We start from the raw sequence: 7,213 nt of genomic DNA on the forward strand, positions 1-7,213 counted from the left end.
GTGGGCCACATTTGCACTTCTGTTGTCTCCAAGAAGTTTTGGCTTGTGGTGCAAATTTGTGTTTTAGAAATATAAAACACCTCATCAGACATACCGAAGCTTTTGTGCTAAGAATACCCGTCTTCTAGCATAAATGACTTGTATAGCACCAGTGTGTCTGCTGAGACAATCAGGGTTTAGTGTTGAGGGAGAAGGTTGACTTTTAGTGGATTGGCACTGGATTCACTTCCTATGGTCAGATTTTCCATGTACAAATGAAATCTTCCTGAATCATTCTATTTATTTTTATTACAGGTGTGTGTCTGTATGTGTGTGTGTGTGTGTGTGTGTGTGTGTGTGTGTGTGATTTGTAAGACTAACTCTAAAATGAAGGTGAAATGGAGAACCATCTTTGACCTTCTCTGAATTTAAGATAAAAATGTATTCTTGGAAATGGATACATAGGATTGAATTCATTGTATGTATGAGCTGCAACCTTTTTTAGTTTTTTTTTTCTATTTATTTATTTGTTTATTTATTGAATCACTGTGGGAAAAGTTACAAAACTTTCAGGTTTAAGTCTTGGTCATGCAAATATCAGACACATTTCCCTTTACCAATACTACTTCACCACGAAGAACCCCAATAAGTCCCCCCCCAACCCTCCCAATGCCTGTGAGGCAGATGAATTCTAGTTAACACTCTATCTACTTTGTTTAGATTCATTGTTTCGACAAAAGATGCACCATTATTATTTAGAGTTTACACCCCCAAATCAGACATGCTGAAAAGGCATTGTGAAATAATTTGTTTTCTACAGTTGGTCACAAGAATAAATTGATGTCGCGGGGCCGCCACGCGATTTTGGATTTCTGGTATTTTACTTATTAAGCTTGGAAGTATTTCTGCTGAGAGTCAGATATTTTTGAGATTGGTTTCTGTGCTTTAGAGCCATGGCCCTGCCGGAGAGCCACTCATGAGGGGCAACTCGTGACCTCCGTAGGGCGTGAAGGACGAGCCGCGAACGTTCCTCTTCCCATGAGGTTTCACTCGCTCCATCACGACCAGCTCATACCTGGCTTTCCATAAAGCTCCAAGGCAGCTGCCATATTTCTTTCCAGAGGGAAAAAGTCAGAAGGGAGCAACACCCTTTCCCCTCCTAGCAGGCAACTTTTATGTTAAGTGATGGACATTTTTATTTAGTGCTAGTCTGGGAGGGACCACAAAATAATCTTTTTTACAGCTTTTTATCACTTGTATAAAATCAAGCTCCTAGAACTTCATGTCTGGAAGTTAAAGTCTTTTTATCCATTTATAAGCAAATTTCATGACTTCATCTCTCCTGACAGGTGCGTAGTATTCCATTGTGTAGATGTATCAAAGTTTCTTTAACCAGTCATCTGTTCGAGGGCACTTGGGTTGTTTCCAGATTTTGACTGTTGTGAATAGTGCTGCAATGAACATATAGGTACAGATGTCATTTCTACTGTGCTTTTTTGCATCCTCCGGATATTCCCAGAAGTGGTATTGCAGGGTCATATGTAAGCTCAATTTCTAGTTTTTGAAGGACTGTCCATATTGTTTTCCAGAAAGGCTGGACTGGTGGGCATTCCCACCAACAATGAAAGAGTGTCCCTTTTTCCCCACATCCACGCCAGCACTGGTTGCTTTCATTCTTTTGAATGTGTGCCAGCCTCTGTGGTGTGAGATGATATCTCATTTTGCTTTGATTTGCATCTCCCTGATGGCTAGCAATGTGGAGAATTTTTTTATGTGCCTTTTGGTATTTGAATTTATTTTTTAAGGAAACTTCTGTTCATTTCTTCTCCCCATTTTTTGATGGGGTTGGAGATTTTTTTTCTTGTGCAATTCTACTAGTGTCTTGTATTTCCTGGATATTAATCCCCGATCAGATGGGTATTGGGTAAATATTATTTCCCATTCTGTGAGCTCTTTCTGTATTTTGAAATTTGCTTATAAATGGACAGACCTGGAGAGTATCATGCTAAGTGAAATGAGTCAAAAAGAGAGGAACAGACATAGAAGGACTGAGCTAATTTGTGGAGTATAAAACAACATAACATGAGGCTGACACCTGAGCAATCATACGGAACAGATGATTGCTCCATAGCTGGAAGCCTGCCTAATGAGCAAAGGGGAGAAGGCAGCTGGAATAGAGAAGGGATCACTAAGAAAAAGATGGCTGGAGGAATCTGTCTCGATGGGAGATGTATGCAGAAAGTAAAGGACCAAACATGATAACCTTCTCAGTGTTTGTATTGAAAACCATAATGCCCAAAAGTAGAGAGAGATTATGGGGAATCATGTCTGCCATGGAGGCAGGGGGAGGATGGAGAAGGGGGGGTATACCAGGGATATTGGTGTTGGGGAATGTGCACTGGTGGAGGGATGGGTGTTTGATCATTGTGTGATTGTAACCCAAACATGAAAGCTTGTAACTATATCATGGTTATTCAATAAAATTTTTAAAAAAATTTTTTAAAAATCTTTTTATCCACGTAATTCTTCAACTCCTTGGCAGAAACTCAACACTTAAAGCAATTGAAAGCTATTTTCTCCTGACTGATGTGGAATTGGGAGAAGTGCTTGGAAAAAACATTCTGTCCCTTGCACAGTGATTAACCCTGATAGTGGCCTCTGAAAGAACTCGATCAAACTGCCAAGGAGCATCTAGCACAAACCCGGGGCTGCAGAAACAGAGATGAAAGGAACTCTTTAGAGCTATAACAAGCTTCTTCACACTTTCACAGCACTTCCTACAGCAGCCTAGGTCTGTGGCTAACTGTCTATTTGAACCTAGCAAGAGCTATAACGGTCTTCACCCAGCATGTTACTTGTGTGTTCATCAAATCTCTTCATCTATTTTTGCTTATTCAGAGCAGAAGCCATTCAATTCATCTTATGACCAAATTCATTCTTTCTTGATATCAAATCTTTCTCCAAACACCCTTTTCAAAACCAAATATTTGATTCAGTAATTCCACAATGATATTTAATTTCATGAAGTATTTTTCTTTAAATTTAAGGGTATTTTTTTCAAGACCTGCTTCTGTTGTCAGTGCTTTTGTTAAAAATAGATTTCCTAGCACTTCCGGTTCCCACAGCCGCTATCACCATGAGCAGCAAAGTGTCCCGGGACACCCTGTGCAAGGCAGTGCAGAAGGTCCCACATGGGAACCAGTGCAAGTGCCGCAAGTGGTGGAGACGGTGGAGCTGCAGATCAGCCTCAAGAACTATGACCTGCAGAAGGACAAGCGCTTCTTGGGCACTGTCAGGCTCAAGTCCACCCCCTCGCCCCAAGTTTTCCGTGTGCGTGCTGGGGGACCAGCAGCACTGCGATGAGGCCAAGGCGGTGGACATCCCCCACATGGACATCGAGGCGCTGAAGAAACTCAACAAGACCAAGAAGCTGACGAAGAAGCTGGCCAAGAAGTATGATGCCTTTCTGGCCTCTGAGTCCCTAATCAAGCAGATTCCTAGGATCCTGGGCCTGGGCCTGAACAAAGCTGGAAAATTTCCTTCTCTGCTGACCCACAGTGAAAACATGGTGGCCAAGGTTGGTGAAGTCAAGTGCACAATCAAGTTCCAGATGAAGAAGGTGCTGTGTCTGGCGTTGGCTGTTGGCCATGTGAAGATGACGAAGGACAAGCTTGTCTACAACAACCACCTGGCTAATCTGGCTATCAATTTCCTGGTGTCGATGCTCAAGAAGAACTGGCAGAATGTCCGGGCCTTATACATCAAGAGCACCAATGGCAAGCCCCAGCTCCTGTACTAGGCCCCTGAAATAAACCGAGTACTGCTGTGAAAAAAAAAAAGATTTCCTAGAAGATCACATTCCAGGTGTAATTTGATGAATTCAAAATACCCTGGGATGTAGCTTCCCAAGGCAGGGATATTCTGGATACATAATGTCCCCATGGATGTTTTATTACTTTAGTAAAAATACAGGAAATGTTGCTCAGGGACAAATACCCGAGGAATCATCCTAGAGGATCACTGTTAAAATTAATATCCCATCTTCAGTTACTTTCTAGTTACTTTTATATTTTTATTTGCAATTTTCTTTTACTCATTTTGGTTACTTTAGATATTTTTATTCTGATTCTTCCATTAGTTTTGTGTTTTTTCTTTTTTTTTTTTTTTACAATTTCCATCTACAGGGAGGATAATATGTCCCTTATGTCATCGAGTACCTTATTTGATTAAAATAATAAAGATTTTGCTTCTTATCAACATGGAATAAAGGGGAACAGCTTTACCCTCCCGGATAATGCCTTTCAAGAAAAGGACAAAATATATGAATGAAACTCAGGGCACTGTATATCAGGTGACAGCGGGTAATGAAGTCTGCAAGAGGGACTGTGGGAAGGACAGCTCTGCAATGTTCTAAGTTTACTTGATGAAAATTTCTCAGCCTCAGATCAGGGATAACTCAGAGAAGAGAGTTGGGACATTTGCTGTGATTGGAGGCTCTGCATGTCCAGGAAAGCCAGGGCACCAGAACTCCACACTGGCAAGTTTTAGAGCGAAGGTGGTGATACAGAAAGGGACTCGTGAGAGCTGCAGACAGTCCCATGGAATAGGAACACGAGCCAGTGCATACATAGGAGAAATCTTTCATGGAATCACTCCCCAGGAATGACGAGAAGTCTCTGCTGCCTCAGAGAGTCTGGGCCACTATTTGAGAAAGCTAGGCAGCAAGCATCACAGTTTCACTGTGAAGAATAAGGAAGGAACTACGTTAGTATGAAGAATTAATCTTGTTCAATGATCTCGTTCCATTGAAGCAGTGTCCAGAATGATACCTTAAGGCTTCAAACTGTTTCCAAATTATTTAACTGACATCAGATTAAAGATCAAGAATATTATAGAATTATACTTAAAAGTCCTTGGTTAAGGTTAAGTGAACAATATCTGACAATCAAAAGGCAATAGGCATTCAAAAAAGCAGAAAATGCAACCTTTGTTTAAAAAAATGTATGAATTGCAACTGACATATAAATGTTTTCTATGAGAGTAGGCAGAGTCTCCTGCCCCCGCGCCTGCCTGTCCTCACTGGGGTCCCTTGGAAAAGACATATTGAGTTTCTCTCCCTGCCCGGAGCAGAGCTCCGGCAGCCAAAGACCTCCGGAACCAGCCACAGCCATACTTAAGACCACTTTCCACATGTTTGGATGAGCCTCATGCATGAAGGAACCGGCAGAGAAACCCAGGCGTGCAGGACCCAGGGCTGAGATCTCCAAGCCTGCTTTGGATCGGGACTGGGCCTCCTCCACCCAGATGCCCCATCTTCCAGTATTCGAGGCCATGCGACCACTTATTATCTAGTTCTTACTCTTGAAGAACCCAGAAGGCTATCGAGAGTATCCTGCCCGCATGACAGTCTGGCAAACTCCCCATGGCATATTCAATATGCCAAAACCCAGTAACAATGACGGGTCTCATTCCCCTGCCCTTGAAAGAGCCTCGAATGTGGCACTTTCTAAAATCTCAGGGCTAGGACGAAGGAGACGTTACGGGTGCCTGCTCGAGGAAATCGATGAACAACAGGATGACAGTGATACAGTGATACAGTGATGAGAGTAGGCAGGGACTTTAAAGTTTTCATGACTGTATGCCATATGCTTGAGAAGCTAGAGGAATGAATACGATAACATTGGCATGGAAGATGTAAATATGATCCATCTCAGTTACCTAGAAATGAATATTATAATATTATATATTATAGGGGTGAAATTAGTATCATACTTAACATTACAGAGAACATATTGCAATAGAAGTTGCTCAAACTAAGACACAGATAAGCTATTTATGGAGGAATTTCCAGGCAAATGAGTTTTTAAGATAATACCTGAAATATCCAGATTTCTTTTAAAAAAAAGTAAACCTAGATCAAAGAAGTACAACAAAATACTAGGACAAGAAATCAGAAGAAAAAGATAACAAAATACAACGCAATTAAATTAATTTAAATCAGTGATAAAACTGTAAACATAGCAAGAGTGAAAAGGACATAATATATAGAGAAAAAAGCAAGACTTTATTTTTGGAAAAATAAGGCATTATGAAGGAGAGTGGAACAGTATCATAAACATTCTGAAATGGAGAAAACCGTCAATCTAGACTTTTTTTAGCAGTCCTCATTTTGCTCTTCCAAAAGACACTATCAAAAGTAGTGAAACCACATTGAGAGAAAATATTTTAAAATTGTGTAACAGATAAATGATTTGCAGCTTTTTATTTGGATCTATCTCTTGTTACCATAATAAATTTGAAAGATAATAAGGTTAGTGTTAATGAGTTACATTTAGTGAATGAATCTTTGAGTCTATTATCTTGGCTCATTACTCTTAGGACCAATTAGACACTAATGAGCATCAGAGGCTTGGGTGGGGAGCAGTTATATACAGATTCCGATTCTTGGGTCTCTCCCAGAGACTGACAACATGGTTCTGCAATCCCAGATGAAGACGTTTTAACAAAGGGTCATAGGAAGATATGAGGAGAGGCTCCGGCACGGGCATGGAGAATTTCTTCATCACTCAGCATCACTTTCCTAATTTGTAGAACTTAGGACCAGATAACCTCTAGATTCCTTTCTAATTGTGGTTCCTCTTTTTTTTTTAGTTTAAAATGTTTATTATGATAAAATTTTTTAAAATCTTGTTCACAAATATTATTGAATATGTGTTGAGAGCCCCTGAAGACAAGGTCATGGCGGCAATAGTGGGTGATATCAGCTCCAAGCGTCTATTTTTTCTAACTAAATAATTTTGCTCTGTTTCCTTTGTGACCTGAGATAATTCCTACAAGCCACCCTAGATTGCTGCAGTTTTTCAATCCATTTACTATCGCTTCTCTTTTTCATTTTTATAGCTTCCTTGACTTATCTTTACTTTGATAGCATCAGCCTCTTACTCCATTTACACCATTAGTAGCAAAAATTATTTTTCCAAAGCATCCATCTTTATGAATGTACATTAAGCTTGACAGTATTTATTTGCAAAAAGAGCAGTAGAGCACTGCTCAAATTTATATGTATGAGCACATCTGTTATAACCAGACCCTTTTGATTGCACTGCATGAAGCCTAGCTTTTTCTGTATTTTATCACAAACTCCTCATGGACCAGAAACCTGGAAATTTGTTTTTCTTAATATGACCACCTTGAATACAAATTTCACTCAGTATTTGCTGCTCCTTAGCTGATA

The 7,213-nt window shown here is 40.2% G+C and overlaps 1 pseudogene; it reads left to right on the plus strand.

Annotated features, from left to right (window-relative positions):
- Positions 1 to 3,115: 3,115 nt before the first annotated feature.
- On the plus strand, positions 3,116 to 3,778 carry LOC130024471 (60S ribosomal protein L10a-like; annotated as a pseudogene).
- Positions 3,779 to 7,213: the final 3,435 nt, after the last annotated feature.

Source organism: Sorex fumeus, unplaced genomic scaffold, assembly GCF_029834395.1.
Source record: "Sorex fumeus unplaced genomic scaffold, SorFum_2.1 ptg000028l, whole genome shotgun sequence".
Taxonomy (NCBI): domain Eukaryota; kingdom Metazoa; phylum Chordata; class Mammalia; order Eulipotyphla; family Soricidae; genus Sorex; species Sorex fumeus.